We start from the raw sequence: 26,398 nt of genomic DNA on the forward strand, positions 1-26,398 counted from the left end.
TGCAGTGATCATATCAAAACATATGATTCCCAGATCAATTTATTCAGCTCTAATCTGTCCTGAGCTCCAGTTCCATATCACCAATTGCCTAATGGATATTTCCAGCTGGTGTCCTATGGTCATCTCAAACTCAAAATGTTCAAAACAGAACTCTTAATCTCCTTCCAGCCCCCCAACCCACTTCTATTCTTCCCTGTTGCTTTTTTTTTGTAAACAAGAAGTTTATTTAAACAACAAGATGTTTGACTTGAAGGAAAAACTATCTAGGATCAATTTCTTTATAGTAATTTATCCCTACTGAGAGACAGAGATTGCCCTACATGTAACAGCTACATACAAAAAAGTTATAAAATCGCCCTTGGTAAAAGAAAAACATTGAAATTATCCAATAAAGGGCAGCTAGGTGGTGCAGTGGATAAAGCACCTGCCCTGGATTCAGGAGAACCTGAGTTCAAATGTGGCCTCAGACACTTGACACTTACTAGCTGTGTGACCCTGGGCAAGTCACTTAACTCTCATTGCCTCACCAAAAAAAAAATAAAATTATCCAATCAAACAAGGTATGCAAGGATTTTTTTTGTGTGTGTGTGGTTGTTAAACAGTAAGAGCAAAATAACTTACTGGAATATAAAGGTAAAAGTTGAATGAGCATGCTACTCATGGAAAAAAGGGGTATTTTCAAAGAACCAGTTTGTTTTTTCCCTTCCCCATCTCCATTTGATGTTGATCAAAACATACCATCGGCCATATAGTTAAAAAAAAGTACAAATACACCAGTTACTTTATGTACAATAAAGGAATGGGGGAAGGGAATTAAAGAAGAAAGAAAACTATATTGCAGTAGTCAGGATGTGGATGAACCAAATCTTGGTTTTCTAATTGTGAATGTATTGTTTTCCTTGGGAGCACAGTTTTGGAGTAGAGTTGCAGGTTCTCTTTTTAGTAAACACCACCTATCTGCTGCTGGAATACATCCATTGTATCTTCATCCTCCATTTCCAACTGTGCAGGTGTGTCTATTTCATTGATTGGTTGCCCATCAAATCAGAATCTGATCTGCCTCATTGACAAACTGTGTCATTCGCAATAGGCTTTCATTAGTTTACTAAGTGGTGTGTGCCTCTTAATCTTAAATTGCACCACCAAACCATCTTGCCCTGCCACCTTCAAATTAACATGGTCGTGTTATATGTATAAGGTCTTCTGTTTAGTATTCCAAGCTTCACAAGTTGGTCTCTGTCTTTCTAGTCTTTTAACATATTACTCCCCTCCACACACTGTATGGCCCAAATCCCATCTCTACGCTTAGCACTGGCTGTCCTCTATGCCTGGAATGAACTCCTTATCTCTGCCTCTTAGATTCCCCAGCTTTCTTTAAGAACTCAGTTTAAGCACTACTTCCTCCAGGAGACCTTTCTAGATCCTTATTGCTATTAGTGCCTTCCTCTCTAAGGCTACCTTCTTTTTACTCTGTATTTATCTCATGTATCCTGACTTATATATGTTGTCTCCTCATTAGAATGTAAGTTCTCTGAGACTAGGGACAATATTGGTTTTCCTTTGTAAACCTAGCACTTAGTGCAGTGTCTGACATATTTGTTGTTCACTAGTTTGGTCATGTCCAACTCTTCATGATCCCACATAGGATTTTCTCGGCAAAGATAGTAGATTGATTTGCCATTTCCTTCCCTCATGGAATAGGCAGATAGAGGTTAAGTGAGCTGTCCAGGGTCACACTGCTAGTTCTGGATTTGAACTTGGGTACTCCAGACCCAATACTCTATCCACTGAGCCACAGTGAGTACTGGTAAATGCCTGTTATTTGATTGACTAGTTAGAAGGTACTGTTAACTACACAAGTAGATTGCATTCACATCAGGTAGCAGTGCTGCTTGGAGGGGAGCCACATCTTTTTTTTTTCTCCCCGGCACAAAAATGAATAGAAGTGCTTTAATGAATTTTATGGGGAATGTCAAATATGTATTTAGAAAGACCTATCAGATTTCTGTTATTTGCCTTCTGATTGACATTTTAATATGTAACTAAAATTGAAAATATATTTTAGCAGAAAGGAAAAAGTCACATTATCAGTAGCAAGCCTTTATTACTAGCGTAAATTGTAATGCCCTAATTTACCCAGTGTCAATACATGAATATTATTTATCAGTTAAAAAAACCCAATACTTGTCACAGTTAGTAGTCTTTTAAGAAATTTCATTCAAAGCCCTAAAGATTAGAGTCAGTCTCTCCATCCTAAAAAAACCCCCAAACTAGTTCTTCCTATTGTTTTAATGGTTTTAACACCATCAAGCTTTTCTTATCAAAGTAAGGATTTTCTGCTTTGTGGACAATTTTGGGAGAATTTTTTAAACCACCAGGCTACCTTCATAATACTTAGCATGCCCCTGAAAGATTTCCTTCACTGTTCAATCACTGTATGTTCAGGAATTATAAATTTCAGCAATTCTCTGACAATTCAACTATATTGAAATTTAATTATTTTACACAGGTTAACAAAATGTGTATCACAAGAAAAACTAAACATTGGATTTAACAAAAGCAATACTTCTGAAAGTGGTACAATATTTGTTTTTTTTCCAGGAAGTAATATTACAAAATGATCAACTCTGGGGCATTTTACCACACTAGGGGCACAAAGTTGTTAAAATATAGTTGTGCTCTCCTGAGCGCATAAATCATAATTGTAAGGTAAATAATTTATAAATACCTAATATAATGAATTTTAAAACCTACTTTTAAAATAATTTGATATACTGCATTGTCTGTACCACTACTTTTCTCAGTTAGTGTGAATTATGGAGGACTGACTGTACTGCTCTTTCATATGTTTTTCTCTATGTGCCTTTTTATTAGCCATCCCCCATGTGGAATCTTGGTTTTCCCATAAGATGCAGCACAAGCATCACTTGAAAAAAACTTACTTATTTTTATTGATTTCATTAAATATTTCCCAGTTGCACTAAACATTTTTTTAACAATCACTTAAAAATATGTTCAGGTCCAGATTCTTTCCTTACCTTCAGCCCCTCCCCCTCCTTGAGAGGGCAAATACTGTGATTTCAGTTATACATGTGAGGTCATGCCAAACATTTCCATATTATTCATGTTGCAAAAGAAAACACAACATAAAACAATAAAAATAAAGTAAGTAAAAGGTAATATGCTTCTATCTGCACTCAAGAGTTCATCAGTTCTCTCTCTGGAGGTGGATAGCATTTTTCATTATGGGTTGTTTGGAATTGTCTTAGATTCTTGCCTTGATCAGAGTAGCTAAGTTTTTCATAGCTGATCATCCTTATAATATTGATGTTACTATATATAAAAATGTTCTTCTGGTTCTGCTCACTTCATTTTGCATCAGTTCATATGTCTTCCCATGTTTTCATGAAACCATTCTGCTTGTCATTTTTTATAGCACATTTTTTATAGTATTCCATCACAATCATATACCATGTTCAGCTATTCCCCAGTGGATGGACATCCCCTCAATTTCTAGTTCTTTGCAACCACAAAAAGAGCTGCTATAAATATTTTTCTATATATAGGTCCTTCTCCCTTTGATCTCTTTGGTATACAGGCTGAGTAATAGTATTGTTGGGTCAAAGGGTATGCACAGTTTTATTTTAAATGGAATTTTTCTTTCTGTTTCTACTGGTTTTGTTGATAGTATATAGAAATACTGGTGATTTATATAGGTTTATTTTATATCCTGCGATTTTGCTGAAGTTGTTAATTGGCTTGGCAATTTTTTTTCGTTGATTCTCAAAATATCTGAAAAGAATGGGTTTTGTTTCCTCATTGCCTTTTTTATTCCTTCAATTTATTTTCTTGTCTTACTGCTATAGCTAGCATATGTAATATAATAATGGTGATAATGGACATCCTTACTTCACTGAATTTTATTGTGAAGACTTTTAGCTTATTCTCATTATAGATATTGCTTGTGTCTGGTTTTAGATAGGTACTGTTTATCAGTTTAAGAAAGGCACCATTCAGGGGCAGCTAAGTGGCACAGTGGATAAAGCACCAGCCCTGGAGTCAGGAGGACCTGAGTTCAAATCTAGCCTCAGACATTCAACACTAGCTGTGTGACCCTAGGCAAGTCACTTAACCCTCATTGCCCCTTAAAAAAAAAAAAGATAATGTGAGAAAGGCACCATTCATTCCTATGCTTTCTAATGTTTTTAATAGGAATTTGTAATGTATTTTATTGAATGCTTTTTCTGCATCTTTTGATATAATCATATTTTTTTGTTATTGTTATTGTCAGTTTTCCTGATAGTTTTTCTGATCCTGAACCAGCCTTACATTCCTGGTATAAATCCCACCTGGTCATGGTGTATGATCTTTGTGATATATTTCTGTAATCTTCTCGCTAGTATTTTATTTAAAATTTTTGCATCTATATTCATTAAGGAAATTATTCTATAGTTTTCTTTCTCTGTTTTTGCTCTCCCTGGCTTAGGTATCAAAACAATACTTGTGTCATAAACGGAATTCACCTATTTAAAAAAATAATTTATATAGTATTGGAATTAATTGTACCTTAAATGTTTAATAGAATTCACTTGTAAATCCATCTGGTTCTGGGGATTTTTTCATAGGGACCTCATTGATGATTTGTTCAATATTTTTTTCTAAGATAGGTTATTTAAGTATTATATTTCCTCTTCTGATAATCTGGACAGTTTATGTTTTTGTAAATGTTCATCCATTTTATTTAGATTGTCAGTTTTACTGGAATATAATTGGTCAAAATAATTTGTAATAGTTGCTTTAGTTTCATCTTTATTGGTGGTACATTCACCCATTTTATCTTTGATACTGATGATTTGGTTTTCTTCCTTTTTAAAAAAAATCAAATTAACCAATGGTTAATTTTATTGGGTTTTTCATAAAATTAACTCCTAGTTTATTATTTTTTTACTTTTAATTTTATCAATTTCTCCTCTGTTTTTCGGTGTTTAATTGGGGATTTTTAACTTGTTCTTTTTATTTTTTAGTTGCATGCCTAATTCATTGATCTCCTCTTAATCCCTTTTATTGATGTATGCATTTAGAAATAAACATTTTCCCCTAAGTAGTTCTTTGGCTGAAGCCCACAGATTTTGGAATATTGTCTCATTGTTGTCATTCTCTTTAATGAAATGATTGTTTCTATGATTTGTTCTTTGACTCACTCATTCTTTAGGATTGAATTATTTAGTTTCTAATTAGCTTTAATCTATGTTTCTATGGCCCTCTATTAAATACAATTTATAGGCATCTACTTTGTTTCCAATAATTAGCTATCACAAAAAAGTTCTGCTATAAATATTTTGAAATAAATAAGGACTTTTCTTATATCAGTACTTTCTTTGGGGTATATGCTCAGTAATGGTTCAGAGTGTATGGATGTTTTAGTCACTTTATTTGTCTAATTACAAATTGCTTTCCAAGCCATTTCATAGCTTCACCAACAATGTATTAGTGTGCTGATTTTTCCACAAACCTTTTAACAGTGACTTTTGCCATTTTTGCCAGTTTTGGAGGAATGAGGTGATATCTCATTCTGGTTTTGATTGACATTCTTTTATTTATATTAATTTGGAGCATTTTTATGTGGTTGTGAATGTTTTGTAGTTCTTTTGAGAATTATTCATATCCTTTGACCATTTATTTATTAGGGAATGGCTGCTAATCATATATGTGTGTGTGTGTGTATTTATTTATTTCTTAGATACCAAACTTGTATCAGAGAACTTCAATTAATATTTTTTTCCCATTTGATCTCTTTTCTTCCCATCTTAGATGAATTAATGTTGTCTTTCCAGGAACTTTTCGGTTTCAAGTCCTCTCTTCTTTTCTAAACACAGTTATTTTAGTATATTTTATTAGCAGTCCTGTTGCTACTGGCTCTCTTTTCCCCTTCCCCTTGGTCCCCTCTTCTCATTTGATATTTCCCCTTCCTGTCCTCTCCTTCAGCTAGTCCTGTTCCTTAGTTTTAAGATTTTATTTCCATTTTCCTTTTTCATTTTCCTGTTTACTCTAGACCCTCATACTCTGATTTATGACCCTTGTAATTATCTGGTTTCTCTCTTTTCTCTATATTATTCATGTAATCAAGCCTTCTAGTATATATTCTAGACTTCCCTCTCTAGTCACTTTTTGCTACTGCCCTGGAAAGCTTGACTCATGGATTTTAGAATAATGTCAATTATTGGCGATGGAGAGAGGATGCTGCCCCATGTTGTAGGGCCCCACCCCATGTCCTTGATTATGCTACCTACCACTGATCTATACCTTCTCTTGTTGGTTTTTTCCTATATTTTCCTGGAAATCTTCCTGTATCCATGTTCTCCCTTTCCTTTAAGTACCAGTTTCCCATAGTTGTTCCAACTCACCCTCATCTGAGGACAGGTAGACTTTTCAGGCACCAAATCCACCAGGCCTCATCCAGTCTAAAGTTCTCATTTCCTTTCATTCGCTATTTCTCTCAACCCATGGGAACATTTATCAGTGAGACCCCCTCCCACCTCCAAAGAAAGGCCTTCTTCCTTTGACCATTTCAAACTTTCCTGCCTCTTTCTCTCATCCATTCCCCTGTAGACTCTTCTCTTTCTGAGACCATAGAGCTCACGTTTCCCTCATTGCTAGTCTGTGATTTGACTCATTCGTTCCTTTGAATTCCAGTGTATCATTCATTCCTTTTTATCCTTCTGCTCCCCAGCCTCCATTATTCACCATTCCATGTTGTAATGTGGTTCCATAAAAAAAAGAAAAAAAAAAGAGCATCGATTCAGCTGTAGGCAGTGTGTTTCAAGGTGCTGTCCATAAAATTACTTGTTTACCTCTTCACTGTTACATCTACCAGATTTCCTCTTTCACCCATGTCTCTGTGTATATTTAGAAACAAGTCTCGGCTGTCACACTGTTGCTGATAACTGTGCTTGCCTGTTGCATATATTCACTCTTATTGCATTTTTTTTTGTTTGGGGTGCCTGAGAGGCAAATAATCTCTTTAGTTCTGATTTTCTTTGTAAAATGTTTCCAATTCTTTATTATTCAATGTCCATCTTTGCCTCATACCATTAAGGTGAGATTTGCAGGAAAGGTCACTCTGGGCTGCATCCTGAGTTCCACTGCTCTTTTGAAAATAAATTCCATTCCCTCTTCCTTTTTCTGGTGGATACAGAATAATCTTATATTATTCAAATGTTCTTTCCTTTGCATTCTAAGGTCTTTCTCCTGATAATTTAAAAAACTCATTTCAGAATTTAATTGTTTAAGTTTAACTACTATGGGTCTTGGAGTTTGCAGCCTTGATTTTTGTTTTTGTTTTTGTTTTTTTTCTGGAGGCAATCTGTGAACTATTTCAATTGGAATTTCATTTTCTATCTTCAGAATTGTTGTTGTTTTTATTCTATCCTTCATTATGGTATTAAGGGGTTTTGCCCTGTTGTGCTTTTCTGGGAGACCTGTAATACTTAGATTGTCTTTGCTCCTCCTGTCTTCGAATTTAGTATGTTTTGCTTTCATAATGAGTGTATTTTCTTTTAATGCTTTTTTTGGGCTTCTATTCTTCTAAGTTATCCTTCATATTTACTTTCCGAGTCTGTTATTCTCTCTTTTGTTTCTTTGTTGAGGCTTGCTGTTGCAGATTCAAATTTTTCTGCTCTGTTAATTTTTTTTTTCTGTGCAGACAGAAATTCTTCTCTCGTAATTCTCATTTCTTTTTAAACTATTCAGAAATAGCATATTGTGGTTTCATGTTCTCTTCAAATCCCACAGTCTTCATCTCTTTAAATGTTAAAGGGATCACTTTCCCTTATTTTGAAATATTTATTCATAAATGCCTGAATTTATTTATTAGATCTGGAGGCCATATTTCCTTCTGTTGTTACTATTTTTCCTGTTGATTTATTTATGTTTCAGGTCTTTGAGCTTTTTTCTTCCTGAATACTTGCAGGGTTTTTTCCATATTATTTTCCTTATCTCTAATTTCCTGGCTCCCTCCCTTGTGATTGGGATTTTATTGGGGCTTTAATCTGAAAGTATCTCAGCCTCCTCCCACACTGGACAATTCATAGTTCACCTTCCTAGTTCTCTTCCTCAACTGACTTCTGCATGGTCAGAGCTGGCCCCAGCTGGATGCTATATTCTTTGCCAGGCTTGGTAGAGTGCTGCACAGCCCTCGGCATGCACAGTGTCCTATCCTGGTGGACTGTCTTATTCCCTCTGTTCCTTAGTTCTCTGATCCAGCACCAGCAGTTCAGAGACCATTTTCCTTGGTATGGATAGTTCAGGGCTTTGCAGCACTGGTGTTTCTGGGTTGCTGCTCCTGGTAGGCTTTTACTCCTGAAATGCTGTGGTCAAGCTGGATGTTGAGGCCCTAACCAACTTCCTTATCCTGGAGCCAAAGTCTGTATGACACTGAAAAGAATGAGGGGAGATGGGTGGATTTTGTTACAGGTCTATGGCTTGTCCTTGGGTCTTCTAATGCTATCTCTTTTTTGATATTGTGTGATGTGGTAGAGGGCCACTCCTCCCCCAGCTCTTGCTGATTCTTCCTTTCTTTTTTTTTAAACAAACCTTAAGGGTTGGCCAGGGTTACTGTTTCCCTTAGAGACTGAGGGTGGCCAGTACAGACATTGCTGCAGTGAGATTCCTAATGGCCACTTAAGTGGGACCTATTTTCTATTTTGGTTAATCCTACTTTTTTTTAACTTTTAATCTTTTCACTGAAGTATGGAACTATGAATATGAAATATTGCTCATAATGTCAGATGAAGTTAATGCATAAGTTTTACTGAACTGCTTTGCATTAATCTGTCACAAGACAAGGCTCACTAGATAATGGAGAGATACATTTGGAAATGAATGTGATGTAAAACCAAAAGTATCATCAAACTAAAAAATAAGCACACCTCAATGAGTCATATTGATTGCATTGAAGTGGGTTTCTATCATGAATAGGTCATGATGTCCCCCTTGTTTTAAAACTGATTCTCTTATCAAAGGGGTACTGAAAAGATCTGTCAGAACTTGTAATGTAGAAGGTATAGTGTTGGTAAAGTAAGGTCAGTGCTTTCCAGGCCTAAATACTAGCAAGTAGAAAAGTGATTAGAAGCCAAACTAGAACAGAAGTAGTAATGTTGCTTTTTTGGTTTTGAATGAAAAAAGTATGTTTTAGTATGCACTCAGAGTTCCTCAGTTCTCTCTCTGGAGGTAGATATCATAATTCTTTTTCTTTTAATTAAAAAATATTGTTTCTTTATTTTTAACATTCATTAAAAAATCATGAGTTCCAAATTCTCTCCCTCCTGCTCCTCTCTTACACACTGAGAAGGCAATAAATGTAATATTGATTACACATGTGAAATCATGGAAAACATTTCCATATTGGCCATTTGTGGGAAAAGAAACCAAAAAAAAGTGAAAAAAATCATGCTTCAATCTGTGCTAAGAGTTTGTCTGGAGGTGGATAGCATTTTTCATCATAAGTCCTTTGGAATTAGTTGTCTTGTATCATTGCATTGATCAGAATAGCCAAGTCATTCACAGTTGATCATTGTACAATGTTACTGTTACTGTATACCATGTTCTTCTGGTTCTGCTTCTTTCATTTTGCATCAGTTCATCTAAGTCTTTGCAGTTTTTTTGTGTGAAAGCATCCTGTTGACCATTTCTTACAGCACAATAGTATTCTATCCCAGTCATATACCACAACTTGTTCAGCCATTCCCCAAATGATGGGCAACCCCTCAATTTCCAATTCTTTACTACCACAAAAAAGAACTGCTATAAATATTTTTGTACTTATAGCACCTTTTCCCTTTGATCTCTTTCAGATACAGACCTAGTAGTAGTATTGCTGGGTCAAAGGGTATGCACAGTTTGAGAGCCCTTTGGGCATAGTTCAAAATTACTCTCCAGAACAGTTGGACTAGTTTATAACTCTACCAGCAGTGTATTAGTGTTTCAGGTTTTCTACATCCTCTTCTGTGGCAGGTGAAAGATGAAATGACTGAGGAAACAAAGGCTTGAGCTTCCAAGCATATTGATTTATTAAGCAGTTCATGCCAATTGTGTAACAAATCAGGACCAGTCACCTTCCTCAGCTTTGGCACTGGACCACGAATATAGGGGTAGGCAGACCTTATACATTAAAAACAATTAATCAAATAAGACCACCTAATTAAAAGAAAACAATCAGGATACAAAAATAGGTAATTTGAATTCTAAGTAGAGGAAAGATTAGGAACTTTTCCAATTTGGGAAGGAAGAGTGAATAGGTGCAGTTCCCTGAAATCAGAAAAAAATGATTTTCCACTCCTCCTAAGTATCTGTATTCAATTAAAGGAACATGGAAACAATAACTGATTCATTAGTATGGAGCCAGTTTTCAGATAAGACATTTTAGTTACTTGAGATGTATAATTATGAGAAAACTCCGTGCATCAATCTTCAGATCTGACTGGGTTGCTGATCAATATGACCTATGTCCTTATTTAAGAGTGTCTAAGCAACAAGTAGAAGTAGTGCAGCTTCCTAGCTATGTAGAGCTAAGTTCAAATGGTACAATAAGGTTTTTTCCCTGTTCCCACAATTGAATAACGTTTTCTCACAGTTGAACTAGACCCATAATTGAATAGGAGGGGAACTGAGCTAGCTCCAGAGTTGAGAAACAAGATGGAATCATTGTGGTTCACTCAGTTCCTACAGCTAGCCATTTGATATTCTAATCCCTTCAGTTCCCTCATTCCAACGTTTGTCATTTTTCTTTTCTGTCTTGTTAGCCAATCTGATAATTTATCTTTCTCTAATCAATTGCAATTTAGAGAATTTTTTCACAAGTTGGATAGCTTTGATTTTTTTCTTCGGTAAACTGCCTTTTCATATCCTTTGACCACTTATCAAATGGGGAAAGGCTCATATTTTTATAAATTTGACTTAGTTCCTTATGTATTTGAGAAATGAAACCTTTATCAGAGAAACTTGCTGTGAAATCCCCCCCCCCCAGTTTCTTGCTTTCCTTCTAATTTTGGCTGTATTGGTTTTGATTTGTGCAAAACCTTTTTAATTTTATACAATCAAAATTATCCATTTTACTTCCCATGATCTTCTCTATCTCTTGTTTAGTCATAAACTCCTTATCCATGAATCTGACAGGTATGTTTTATATTCATATTCATCAGTTTATTAAATACCTCTATGTGGGCATTGGTTTAATAAATTCCAATACCATTGCCCCAAATCTAAATTTACACAATATAATAAAATGTCGGGGGCAGCTAGGTGGCGCAGTGGATAAAGCCCCGGACCTGGATTCAGGAGGACCTGAGTTCAAATCCGGCCTCAGACACTTGACACTTACTAGCTGTGTGACCCTGGGCAAGTCACTTAACTCCCATTGCCCTGCAAAAAAACAAAACAAAACAAAAAAACAAACAAAAAAAAGTCATTCTTTGCATTTTCAACTAATTTACCTCCAAACAGTACCTTTGAATGAACCTGGGGAATCAGGAAAAGTGAAGTATTAGAATCCACTATTACTTGCAGGATTGGTCAAAATTGAAATGAAAGCATATATGAAATTTAAATGTAAATAATTTGGAAAATTAAATTATTTTAATAAAAACAAACAAACAAAAAGTTTCCAAACAGATTTTCAGGCTCTTGACTAACAGGACAAAGCAATATAGTGAGTATATAAGTGAGTTAATTAGTGTGAGGATACAAATAGAAAAACAAGATAGTTCTTGCTCTCAAGGAACTCACATTCTAGTAGGGGGAGACAACACATGTAGGAAATTTTATTTGCAAGTCAGATAGAAACATCCAATGGTCCTTAGGGAACAGGTACAAAACAGATAGATGAAAATGCATCTTTATTTCTGCTGATAAGACTATATCTGTTTCTAATGTTGAACCATCTAACAGTACCAAGAATGTTAGTGGTAAGAACTATATTTTCTGCTCATTAGTAGTTATGGCTGCTAAAGACATTGGGGCTGTAGCACCTACGGAAGCAAGTTCAGCCGGCATCCTCACAAGTGGTGATTGCTTGGATTCAGGAAGCATGGCCAGTGGAAGGAGGGGAGGGACTGGTGAAGTTCAAGGAGTAGCAACTATTTGGGATGGTATCTTTACATTTTAAATGTATGTGGTTTTGAAAAAAATATATATTTACCAGCATTTAAAGCAAAAAAAAGTCAGTTTCCAAATAGGTTTTCAGGCTCTTGGGTCAAGTGACATTCAATAAGTATTTATTGTTATCTGGATGGTGACAGTTGGGGACAGTTGGACCTATGATTTTATTGATAACTGGGAACAAACACCCAGGTGAAGAGACTCCTGTCAATGTAAGATGTCATTTTATCTGCAGCTTAGAGTCTTAGAGAGTTGTCTACGATAACTTTAGAGGTTGAGTAACTTTCCTAGGGTCACAGAGCCATTATGTGTCAGAGATAGAATTTGAATTCAGGTTTTCCTAAGAGGGTCACCTCTCTATGCCGTGCTACTTCTTGTAAGCAAAATAAATAGTCATATTTATGTAGTGCTTATAGGTCATATTTATTTAATGTTTTATAGTTTGCAAATCCCTTTACATACATTATGTCACCTCCACACTACAGCCTTCTGAGGTAGGTGATAAAAGTATTATTTTCTCAGTTAAGGAAATTGGTTCAGATGCACTGTTACTTGGCCAGATGTCACATTGTTATTAAGAAGCAGTCTCAATTTGAACCTAGGCCCTTTGACTTCAAACTGGGTGTTCTGTCTACTATGCCACAGTAGTCTCTCTGCTTTTATGGTTTTTATAGCCTTAATACAGGCACCAAGATAAGCATATCAATACCTCTATTTAACAAGTAATTCTATTAAATATGGAAAGCAATAAATGACCTGAGAAGAACAAAGTACTTTCAGAATACAGAGGAGGGAGAGGTTTACTTGTGTTTGGGGAAGTCAGGAAAGTCTTCAATTGAGTAGGTAGAACTTGAACTGGACCTTAAAGGATAGAAAGGTATTTTAGATAGAAGGAATGGTGTGGAGGGGGGAAAAAAGCATGGAGATAGAAACTGTGGGATATCTTTGAGGAACTATGGATAAAGTCAGTTTGTGCCAGTTAAGGATATGTGGATTTTCAATTTTATGGGGACTGTGTGATACATTGATAAAAACTCTGTATTTAGAATCAGAAGACCTGGGTTTGAATCCTGACTTTGCTACTTACTATTTTTGTGACTTCAGATAAGACAAGTTAACCTCTTTGGTTCCATTTCCTTCCTTGAAAAATTGGAATTTGAAAATGGGCCCTGAGGCCTTTTCATCTCTAAATTTGTGGTTATATTTATTCTTCCATTTTAAGGCTGCCACTTTTATTTTTTTTAATCATAAAAGTATTTTATTACTTTCCAGTTACATGTAAAGATAGTTTTTAACATTTGTTTTCATAAGATTTTTAGTTCCAAATTTTTCTCCCTCCCTCCCTTTCCTTCCCCTTCCCCAAGACAGAAAGCAATCTGATATAGATTATAATGTACAATCACATAGAACATATTTCTGCATTATTCATGTTGTGAAAGAAGAATCAGAACGCAAGGGAAAACCTCAAAAAAGAAAAAAAACAACAACCAAAAAGTAGAAACAGCATAGTTCAATCTGCATTTGGAATCTGCAGTTCTTTTTTCTGGTTGTGGAGAACATTTTCCATCATGAGTTATTTGGAATTATCTTGGATCATTGCACTGTTGAGAAGAGCCAAATCTATCATGGTTGATCATCACACAATGTTGCTGTTACTATGTACAATGTTCTCCTGGTTCTGTTCACTTCACTCAGCATCAGTCCACTTAAGTCTTTCCAAGTTTTTCTGAAATCTACCTGCTCATCATTTCTTACAGCACAATAATATTCCATTACATTCATATACCACAACTTGTTAAATCATTTCCCAATTGATGGGCATTTCCTCGATTTCCAATTCTTTGCCATACCATTCTTATTGATACTCATTTTGGAACATATTTCATTTACATGGTTTCTTTCTCAACAAACCTATCATTAGACAAGTTGCTTTTCCTTTGTTTAATTTAAGTACAGGATGCTGTCTTTGGAATATTTTGGCTAAAATTTTACAAAACATTAGAGAAAAATCTGACAAACTTTAAACCCAGTGTGAAAAACATTGACTAATGTTATTGAAAACCCTAATAAAACTCATCTTAATTTACATATTTATTAGGATAATATTAAAATTCCTTTTCCCTTCCTGAACACAGTCAATTTCTTATGCTTAGGCATTTCAAAAGGATCCAGGTTCCATTCAGAATTTTACCTAAGATGTGAATTGGATAATAGAAAAGACCAGCATGTAGTCATTTTGCTAAATATAAAACAGTTTGAGCAATCCAGAAAACTGCAAATGTTCCAGATCAGAAACCAAAAGAAGGCAGAATTGGTGGTAGCATATCAAGCATGACATGATCTGTTTTTCTTTTTTTTTCTTCTTTCTTTGCTGTAATCTCCATTGGCCTGGGATTGCTTTTGTTAAACAAGACTGCAGGACCTTATGTACAGGTGTATTACTAAAGGGATAAACACACCAACTAATGACATGAAAGAAACAGCTGGGCGGCAGAAGTCAGGTGTGTGTGTGTGTGTGTGTGTGTGTGTGTGTGTGTGTGTGTGTGTGTGTAGATGTGGTGGAAAGAACCCTAAGTTTAAAGTCGGAGCCACCTAGATTCAAATCCCACTTGAGACTTTACTATCATGACCATGGGCAAATCATTAAACTAGTTGTTCCAACTGTAGAATAGGGATAATTTAATTTGTATTAACTGCCTCACAAGATTCAGATGAGTAAAGGTCTGGGAGAACAAATACAATCATCATTCCTATTTATATGACTTTTTTTTTACAGAAAATTTTTCTCACAACAACTGTGTGAAGTAGGTAATGCAAGAGAAAAGGATGTATGACTGAACAGGTTCAAATCTAGCGGTGGCTCTGGAGCTTGCTATCTTAAAGAAGTTCCTGATATTAAGTTACTCTGTAGTTATTTGCCTCTTTCTCATAAATCTGCACTCCCCCTTGAGCAGTACAAAATGGCTGCAAAATTAATCTACTAATCAAAGGCTCAAGCAACCTTTCTCAAGTTGTTTTCTCTCTTTCCAGAAAATCATCTTATTCTTCACTGTTGATATCAATGTCTTTTGACATATTAACACTACTGAATATATAAACTTTCATTTCTGCTTCAGTGTTGTACTGGACTATGCTTCTATCACACTTGTACTGAGTTCATAGTATGTGAAGAAGAAATATCCCTAACCACATCAAAAATCTGTGCTAGTGTGTTTGGGGCAAAACTTATTCCAGAGCCTCCAAATTTATCATCACTAGAAGAAGACATTTCTGCTGACATGAAACCAGTCTGCAATTTTCTCCAAGCTTTCCTTAATATTTGACTTTGAACAGAATTCCAGGCACAAGCAACATTTAAAAATGTATGTTTTATGTTACAAGATTGAAAGTCTTGCATAGTATCTGCCTGATGGAGCAACTTTCTCATGAAATTCACTCTTTTAATAACATTCCATATTTTGAATGACATTGGTTGAATCGAGTAATATTGGGGGGACAGGAAGATGATAAAAATTCTCAAACTAATCCTACCTCCTCAGAATTTGCTCTGTAGTTGTCTAGGCATATATTAACTTCACCATCCTCCAGTGAGTTCTAAAATAATCTTTTGCTAAAGATATCAAGTGCTGGAACTAGTCAGAAAAAGTTTTGTCCATCCACACAAAGCAACAGGTATATGTCACATTGGACACTGTTGAAAACTTTAAAATGATGAGATGTCCCAGACACCAAAGGTTTGATTTTATGGGCTCTATAGTATTAGTGTATACAGAAATGGTCAATCCATTCTTATTCTATTTAAATTCCAGGGAAATTTGAATGGCCAGCATCAGCATAGTAGTTTGCTTTAATTTGTATGGTAAAACTGTTCAGAAAGTTAATAGCCCTCAGAAATGAATTTTCTGAAAAAGCCAGAAGATTTTCCTTTAGCATTATATTTGTTTTGTTCATTTTTCCCACCAAGTACATCTAATACTACTTCTAATTATATGTGACATCATGTATAGAGAGCCGTTTTCAGAGCCAGGAGGGCCCTCATTCAAGTACCACCTCTGAAACATACTAGCTGTGAATCCCTGGGAAATTCACTTAACCCCTCACTGCAGAAAAGGTGCTCACTGCCATTGATAGTGGTGAGTTACCTTACCTGGGTCTGGCCTCAATCCTTATTTGATACCTTGTATAATTTGAAATACCAAAGCCACTTTCCCCAAACTTTACACAACTCAGTGTATAATTATTTGTAAACTATTATACTTATTTGTAAAATACTATAATTATTTTTTTAAAAAATGACTAACTCCTTTGGAACTATCTTGGACCATTGTATTGCTGAGAAAAGTCAAGTCTATCACAGTTGATCAATACACAATGTTGTTGGTACTGTGTACAATGTTCTCCTGGTTCTGCTTCTCTCACTCAGCATCAGTTCATGTAAGTCCTTCCAGGTTTCTCTGAAATCGGCCTGCTCATCATTTCTTACAGCACAATAGTATTCTATTACATTCATATATCACAACTTGTTCAGCCATTCCCCAATTGATGGGCATCCCTTCAATTTCCAGTTCCTTGCCACCACAAAAAAGAGCAGCTATAATTATTTTTGTACATGTGGGTCCTTTTCTCTTTTTTATGATCCCTTTGGGAAAAAGACCTAATAGTGGTATTGCTGAGTCAAAGGGTACGCACAGCTTTATAGCCCTTTGGGCATAGTTCCAAACTGTTCTCCAAAATGGTTGGATCACTTCACAGTTCCACCAACAATGCATTAGTGTTCCAATTTTTCCACAGCTTCTCCAACATTTATTATTTTCCTTTTTTGTCATATTAGCCAATCTGATAGGTGTCAGGTGGTACCTTAGAGTTTTTTTAATTTGCATTTCTCTAATCAATAGTGATTTAGAGCATTTTTTCATATGGCAATAGATTGATTGCTTTGATTTCTTCATCAGAAAACTCCCTGTTCATATCCTTTGACCATTTCTCAATTGGGGAATGACTTGGATTCTTATAAATTTGATTTAGTTCCTGATTAATTTTAGAAATGAGGCCTTTATCAGAAACACTGGCTATAAAAAATTGTTTCCCAGCTTTCTGCCTCCCTTTTAATTTTGGATGCATTGCTTTTGTTTGTACAAAAACTTTTTAATTAAATGTAATCAAAATCGTCCATTTTGCATTTCATAATATTCTCTATCTCTTGTTTGGTCATAAACTGTTCTCCTTTCCATAAATCTGGGTGGTAAACTATTCCTTCTCCTAATTTATCTATGGTATCACCTTTTATGTCTAAATCATGTACCCATTTTGACCTTATTTTAGTATAAGGTGAAAGATATTGGTCTATGCCTAGTTTCTGCCATACTATCTTCCAGTTTTCCCAGCAGTTTTTGTCAAATACTGAGTTCCTATCCCAGAAGCTGGAGTTTTTGAGTTTATCAAACAGTATATTACTAATTTACTACTGTATCTCCTGTGCCTAACCTATTCCATTGATCTGCCATTGATACCTGCCACTTTATAGTAAAGCTTCAGATTTGGTACAGTTAGCCCACCTTCCTGTGCATTGGTACTAATAAATTAAATGATTTATTCGGGTCCAGAGATAAGACCTGAACCCAGGTATTCTTGACTTCATAATTTTTCATAACCATAGTAATTTTGCAAAAAATTATCCTAGCCATTTGGGATTTACAAAACATTCTCTTCACAACAATTCTGTCAGAAGGTAGTATATTATCCTCTTTTTACATATAAGAAAATGGAGGCTCTGAGAAACTATGACTGCCCATACCACTACTATGTATACACTATGTGTAAACTAAAGCTGCTTTTTATATCTATGTTAAAATTTATAGTGAAGCATATCCTTGAACATAAATCATAGCAGTGTATCATTAACTCCTAAATTTCTTTCTGATCTCATTGAGTAGGTAAGAGTATATTTTTTAAATGTATAGCTATTGATGGATATACACTGTTCTGTTTCTGATTTGTTTTTACTTTGTATTTTATATATGCTTTCCATATTTATAGTTCTTTGCGATTCTTAGTGGTGGTGTAATTTTTCGTAGTACAGTATTTTAAGGCAGACGTATCAAATATGCAGCCCCTGACCAACTTGCATCAGATTAAAATGTAATTGGGAAATATTTAACAAAATAAATAAAAATACAGTAGAACATAGATAGCATTAATATGTGGTTTTCTAAGTCAATATATGGTTCTCAGGCATCCTTATGTTCAGTTTAGTGGCTCCATTTCTATTTGAGTTTGATACCTCTGCTTTAAGGAATCTGATCACATTGATGTGAGTATTTCCTCCATTGGCACAGGTCACAATGCATCCATATTCTATTCTCCATTGTGAGTTTGTCTTTGTTTTCCCATAGACCCTCTACCAGTATCCTACCTGTTGTGCTGGAAGCCCTTTTCTAGATGCTTTAACATTTTGTGTGGACCATTAAAGCACTTGGTTTATCTTTCTGTTATCCCTTGCTCTCACTATCTGACTGGCCTGTCTTTCTTTTTCTTCTCCAATCATGCATTTCCTGAATTATGTTCCAAACATCAGCTGTATGTACAACATTATTGAATGTATACTGCTGCCTACTTGCTCCTACTGTGCTTCTCTCTATTGCCCTTTGATTTACTCCATTCTTTGGGTATGTGATGTTTCAGTTTTTTGTTTTTTTGTTTTTTGTTTTTTCCCCCCAGAATGGGTTTTTGTATTGGGGAATTGCTTCGGAATTTTCTAAGAACTATAGAATTTTTAAAAACCCAATTTAATCCTCTTTTCTTCCTCCTATTCAAATTTGTGTCTAATTCATTGTCCATCTGCAAAGCTTGCCCTAGATACCATATTAATGTTCTAATTGATTGCCTATAAACATGCCATAGTCTGGACAACAGGCATTTTTCATTCATTTAGATTTTCCTATATGGTTTATTAGGTTTATCTCTTTTGAGTAATCATGTATCTCATTGAAGAGATTCTGTAATGTCTAGGACTCAGTGCAATTCTGAGATTGCTAAATAGGATCATCTCAAGAAAGTACCTTACCATCTATAATGCAGCACTCTTCTGTCTAGAGTCTGCCATAGAAGTTCTCCATGACAGTAGTCAGCACCTTTGGCAAGCTTACATCACCTTCTTTTAGATTATCATTAATATTGAAAGTCATTAAACTGTACTTTAAAGTTTGCTACTGATTGAAGGTGGAGAAAATTACATAAGTATTTTGGATCCACTATAATTTTTTGTTATCTAACTTCAACTGGGCCCTCACTGTTACTAGGAAGTCCTACCGTACCTCCCTTATCAACTCACCATCCCACTCTCCACAGCAGCTCTTCTAAAACTTTTCATCCCTCCTCAGGCCTTCATGTTTCTCCTTCCCCTCACACTCTTAGTTGAGAACTTTGTCCCATATTTTATAGAAAAAAAGGAGGCCATTCACAATAAACTCCCTCTTTTCCCTCTTCCTCATCTCATCACTTAGATGTGTTGTCTTTATATCCTTCTTCACTCGTCTCACTTGATAAAGTGGCCTTACTCCTTACCCAGGCCACCCTGTCTCTTCCAACAGACTTCCTGGTCTGTCATCTTCACTCTATTATTATTTCCAATCCCTTCCTCTCTACTGGCTTATTTCCTTTCTCTAAATGGCATCTCCATGCTGATGATTCTACTTTTAAAATTTAATTTATTTTTTTGGTTACATTTTAAATTTAGAACTGTCTCTTTCCCCCACCCCCATCCTGCAGTAGAGAAAGCCACCATTTGACACAGATTTATGATATGCTGATGATTCTTAAATCTCCCTTTCCTACCCCAGTCTCTCTGCTGACCTCCAGTCTCTCATCTCCAATTAACTTTCAGACATCTTGAACTGGATGTCCAGTAGATATCTTAAACACAATATGTCTAAAATCCCTCATTATCTTTCCCCCTTCAACTCTTTTCCTTTCCTATCTTCCCTATTATTGTATAGGGCAAAGTCATTCTCCCAGTCCCTCAGACTTAGGAGTCATTCTGAATTCTTCACTCTCTCTCACCTCCCATATCTAAGCTGTTGCTGAGGCCTGCTGATTTCACCTTTGCAACATCTCTTGAATAAGCAAGCCCCTTTCTGTCCTCTGACACTGTGATCACTTTAGTGCAAGCCCTCATTACCCCATACCTTGATTACTGCAGTAGCCTTCTGGTGGGTCTTCCTTTCTCAAGTCTCTTCCCACTTCAATTCATCCTCCATTCAGCCACTAAAGTCATTTTCCTAACGTACAGGCCCAGTCATATCATTCTGCTGCTCATTAAGCTCCAGTAGCTTCCTATTGCTTCTAGAAGCAAATACAAAATGTTCTGTTTGGTGTTCAATGACCTTCATAAGCCAACCTCCTCCTCCTACCTTTCCAACCTTACTCCTTACTTACTTACTTACTTACTTACTTACTTACTTACTTACTTACTTACTTACTTACTTACACCTTACTCCCTGTCAGTTACTCTGATCCAGTGACAATGGCCTCTTGTCTGTTCCATGAACCAGATACTCTATTTTGGCTCCAGGCATTTTCTCTGAGTTCTCTCCCATAGAGGGAATGTTATTCCTCCTCTCTTCTGACTACTGACCTCCCTGGCTTTCTTTAAGACCAGACTAAAATTCTGCCTTCTTTAGGAAGCCTTCTCCAATACCTCTTAATTCCAGGGCCTTTCCTCTGTTGATTATTTTCTGTTCCACCAGCCAGAAAAGCTTTGATCTCATTGAGGGCCTGACTGTGTTTGCTGTTCAAGGTAGCTCAGTAGAGAGAAACTCATCACTATCAGTCTGGTCAATGCATGATAAAACTTTCTAATTGTGGCAATCCATGAAACAAAAGTATGAAGTGGTCCTAAATCATGATTACATAGCCTACTTTTGACTCTTAGGTGATAGTGGCAGAAAAAGAGGCAGTGTGAAGAATCACATAATTTCTATATAGCCTATAAATATTAATATTACTGTTTTTACTCTAAAGGTGATATCATTGTCCAGTGAACAGAAAGTAACCATACTTCAGGAAGAACTTAATCATAAAAATTTTGATATTTTTGCTGTAAATGAAACCAAAAGACAAAAGAAAGTTACAACTGAGTGGGAAGATGACTCACAGGTATTCTTGAGGGAGGCAAATAAAGGAGTTGGCAGAGATGGTGAGCAAAATCACCAAGAAACAGTTTACATAATGCATGCTTATGTTTCCATTTTGTATTCATATAAGTATTTGTAAATACATAATTCTGGCTCATGCTTAATCTGTTACAGAGGATGAGGTAAGAGAAAAATTCTTCAAAGAACTGACTAGCACCCTTCAAATTAAATCACCAGACACTTTAATATAGAAGACTGCATGGGAGTATTTGAACTGGAGTCAAGAAAACAAGTATTGCCTCTTAGTATAATCATAGACAAAATACTTAATCTCACTGATTCTGAGTTTCTTTATTTATTAAATGAAGACAGTAATGCCTGCAATACCTATCTCATAGCATGGTCATGAGGATCAAATGAGGTTGTCTAAAGCAGGACTTCTTAAACTTTTTCCACCCATGACCCCCTTTCCCCTGAGAAATTTTTACATGATCCTGGGTATATAGATATATGAAATAGGTTTTCATAACCTTTTACTATTGCCATGTTTTTGGTGACCTCTGCATTCAGTTACTTGACCTTATATGGGGTCATGAACCAAAGTTTAAGAAGCTTTAATTTAAAGTACTGTACTGTGAGAAATAATTCATTTGGGCCTCTCCTCTATTCCAATCAGTATTAATCAATTTGATATGATTCCATAGGACTAGTGATTTTAAATTCTGTATATTAGGCAGATAGTAAATTCACTTGCTTTATTATAGGAGGCTAACCAGAGGCCCTTCACTCTTGCTTTGTCTTGTTATGGTGACCAAGTCCAGTGTGATGGAGATAATTAAGTTATTTTTGTACCTCTGGTCTACTGCCCTCTTGTCCAACATGACCAGGTGACTATCTTATAGTCACTGAGTTAGTGGATTGCTTCTCTCAACCCAAGACACCCCCTGTGCCCCCTGCTGACATACCATTTCTAGCTGATGCATCATTTTTAGCTCATGAAGCAAGGTCTATCAGCAAATGTTGTTCAGGTATTAAATCTGCTATCAAGCCTTATAAAAAAAATTAGGCCCTGGAAGAAAGGGACATTTCAGATAGTGAGGAAGATCTGAGGTCCACTTCATTAGAGAGGAGCTCCATGGACCCTTTAATAAAGTGCTGTTGACTCAGAACTCTGCCTCAGTCTCTTTTATTGTAGGTTGGACAATATTAATCCCCACAGGGGAAGCTAGGTGGTGCAGTGGATAAAACACTGGCCCTGGATTCAGGAGGACCTGAGTTCAAATCTGGCCTCAGACACTTAACACTTACTAGCTGTGTGACCCTGGGCAAGTCACTTAACCCTCATTGCCCTGCAAAAAAAAAGAAAAAGATAATATAGAGAAAAAATATTAATCCCTACAGTACGAGCCTTAAAGAACTATGTAAATATGAGCTATTGTCATTATTATGATTGTACTTATTGAAAATTTTTTACTTCAGTGAAAAAGTTGGCCTAGTAGTATTGTCAAACTCAAATAGAAATAAGGGCCACTAATCTGAATCCTTGTACTGCATATTGATTTAATTTAAAAATGTAATGTTATCTTTATTTACTGTATTTTTATTTTGTAAATATTGATCAGTTACATTTTAATCTGGTTTGGGCTCACTCAGGAGTATTGCCACATGTTTGACATTTCTGACTTAGAGAAGAATAGCTAAACAGGGGTGGTATTGTTGAAAATATGGTTTAGGAATGATAAAAGAGAGAAAATGCTTTCAATCCACACAGAAGCCTCACTCTTATATCCTGTATACTTCCTTTAATAAGCATATTAGATAGTGCTAGACAAAAAAAAAAAAAAAAGATAGTGCTAGACATGATGAGTACCAAATAACACCATATAAATGAAATGGATTTTATCTTAATATATAGGAAATGATTGACTTTACCACTGTGGGAGTCATTTTCAAATCACCTCTCTCTGTACAATGAGAAAATCAACATGTTAGAGCAAAACCCAGTGTGGATGTTAAATTAAGAGAAGGTATAAAAATGATGTGATATGCAAACAAAACAACTCTTAGTTGACCTGTTTTAAGAGGTGTTAATGAGAATTTGGAAAAAAAGATAAAAAAAAAAACAGGTTATTAAGTTATGTTGTTACCATTTTCTAAGGAAGTTTAAGGTAAATTAATCATACAAAATTCTTTTTAAAAATTACAACAGTACTCAGTATCATCAACATTATGTGTTTATCAACTGTGATAGACTTGATTCTTCTCAGCAATACAATGGTACAAGATAGTTCCAAAGGACTCATGATAGAAAATGCTCTCCAAATCCAGAAGAAAAAAAAAAAAAGAACTGTGGAATATGGATGCAGATTGAACCCTACTTTTTCTTTTTTGAGGTTTTTCCTTTTTTCTCTGATTCTTCTTTCACAGCATGACTAATGCAGAAATATGTTTAATGTGATTGTACATATATAACCTATATCAGATTACTTGCTGTCTTGGGGAGGGGGGAGGGAGGAAAATTTGAAACAAAATCTTAGAAAAACAAATGTTGAAAACTATCTCTACATGTAACTGGAAAATAATAAAATACTTTTATAATTTAAAAAATTACAACAGAAATAACCTTGTTGATTGACCATATAATAATTCTGCTCACCGAAGTGTGTTTCTTTCATAAAGTTTATCCAAATACAAATGGAAAAGGAAGGGGGCTTCCTGGTGCTCCTCTTTGTGAATGACATTGTGTTGATTACATTAAGCCTGAAAATATTTCAAAGCTTCCTAAATGAGAGCAATAAAGCTCTCAACTGTTGGATCTCATTATCTACATAGACAAATAGTAAAAGAATATCTGTTGTCTATACCAGGATATGCAATAAGGTAGGCAGCCCATAAAAGTGGTTCAGCAGCAGCACATCTATTTTAGATAGACAATGAACTCTTACTAGAATGGAATAGAGGAAGAAAGTAGGATGTATCGCAATTGTGAAATTCCATAATGCTTTTAAGGGCAGCTGGGTGGTGCAGTAGATAGAGTGCCAGGCATGGAGTCAAGAAGACTCATTTTCCTTAGTTCAAATCTGCCCTTAGACATGTATTAAATCTGTGACCCTGGGCAAGTCACTTAACTCTGTTTACCTTAGTTTTTCATCTGTAAAATGATCTGGTGAGAGAATGAGAGAATCACTCCAGTGTCTGTGTCAGGAAAACCCCCAAATGGGGTTGCGGAGAGTCAGATTTGACTGAAACAACTGAACAACAACAAATAATGCTTTTAATAACCCATAGTATCTCCCTGAAACAGAAGCCCATCTTTTAAATACCAATATTCTTTCAATGAGGCTTTATGTCTGGAGAGTATACCATAATCACTATAGCATCAGTTCTGAATGTGAAATCTGTGAATTTTTTAAAAAAATGTTTTCATAACTTTCATTATAATTGGTTTCCTTTGCAATCCTTTGTATTTTATTAAGTTAGAAATTAGGATTCTGAGAAGGGGGCCATAGACTTCATCAGACTGCCAGAGAGAGGTCTGTGACATAAAATGGTTGAGATAATTAAAAGTTGTAGGTTATCCAAAGGGCAATCACTAGTTGCCCAAATACTCATGCCTGAGGATGAGTAGCCTACAACATATTAATAATGAAGAACTACTTACTTCTCTGGGAAAAGAATTATGAAAAATATTGTCAAAGGATTGTAAGAATAAAAAACGTGAAATGTAATTATGTAGTAAAAGAAAGTGATGATTGATGGACAGTCCTTAGACTCCATTGGTACCCACATAATACCTAGAGGAAAACCCACTATCATACTGGGTGAACTTTCCTGTAGAGGGTTTATGGACATGACAGTCAAAGCAGCACAATGATTTGATGGAGCATGCGGTGTCTATCCCTTCTTGAGCCATCTTGTAAAACCATCACTGTTTTCAGGAATGGATTTCCTTAGCATGTCCAGTTATTGTTCCCAACTTTGTCTTCTTAAGTGCCTTTTCTATATCCTAATCAGGAGCTGATGTTTTAAAGTCCAAATTTGGTGATCCCATTCTAAATTGTTGTGGATATTCCGATAAATCTGTTCTATTTTCTATCTTATTGTTGCTCCTTCTCAGATTTGTCTATTAACTGTCTTGAAATAATACAGCTTGGGGGCAGCTAGGTAGCTCAGTGGATAAAGCACCGGCCCTGGATTCAGGAGTTCAAATCCAGCCTCAGACACTTGATAATTATTAGCTGTGTGACGCTGGGCAAGTCACTTAACCCTCATTGCCCCTCCCCCCCCAAAAAGAGAGAGAGAGAGAGAGAGAGAGAGAGAGAGAGAGAGAGAGATAAAATGGCTTACTTTGTATCTCTTGCTCTAATTTCTGTACTTGTTTATTCACCTTGCACAATTTTTTTGTGGATTTATAAGGAAAAATTATAATTTTCTGATATGTTCATAATTATTGTTGTAAATAGGTTTGTATTTTGAACCGGTATTCCCCAAGGTTGCCAATTTTTTTTTCTACTTGTCAAGGAGATCTAGGCTCTTTAATTTGTGTGTGTGTGTGTGTAGATTTGTTTCATTTCATTTAAATTTTCCCTTGAAATTAATGTAAGTACTTTTTTCCATTTCCCATTCTTCAGCATTGATGACTAATTTGAATAGGTTAGGTTGAAGCTATTAAAACTGTGTGCTTTGTCTCCTTATCTTTGAAATCCTTTTAAAATTTTTTCCTGATTAGATAGTGGTTTTAACCTTTACTGGTTAACAGCCTTATTGCACACAGCTGTTTTGGAAAGAACTACCCCCTTCAGTTACTAATTAATATCTAATTAAGATATAGTCATTTTCATTTTTTGTTATTTGGTACTTGTTGACTTGGTTTGGAGGGTCTTGCCAAATTCTTCCTAGGATTTTCTACCTCTTCATCCTCTATAGTAGATATTATTGTGTAAGTTAAAATTATCTTTATGAAAGTTTTTTTGTTTATGCTTAACGTGAGCACTAAAAGATTCCCCCATTAAAATATAAGCCTTTTGTGAGTAGAGATAGTTCATTCTTTATACTTGAATCCCCAGTGCACAGTACCTGACACATAGTAGGTATTTAATGAATAATTGTTAACT

At 35.5% G+C, this 26,398-nt stretch overlaps 1 protein-coding gene across 4 annotated transcripts in view; it reads left to right on the plus strand.

Moving 5' to 3' along the window:
• The window catches only part of TMEM260 (transmembrane protein 260), a 104,733-nt gene that overhangs the window by 15,435 nt on the left and 62,900 nt on the right, over positions 1 to 26,398 (plus strand). The gene's annotated exons all lie outside the window — the stretch shown is intronic.

The sequence above is a fragment of the Dromiciops gliroides genome, chromosome 2, assembly GCF_019393635.1.
Source record: "Dromiciops gliroides isolate mDroGli1 chromosome 2, mDroGli1.pri, whole genome shotgun sequence".
In the NCBI taxonomy this organism is placed as follows: Eukaryota; Metazoa; Chordata; class Mammalia; order Microbiotheria; family Microbiotheriidae; genus Dromiciops; species Dromiciops gliroides.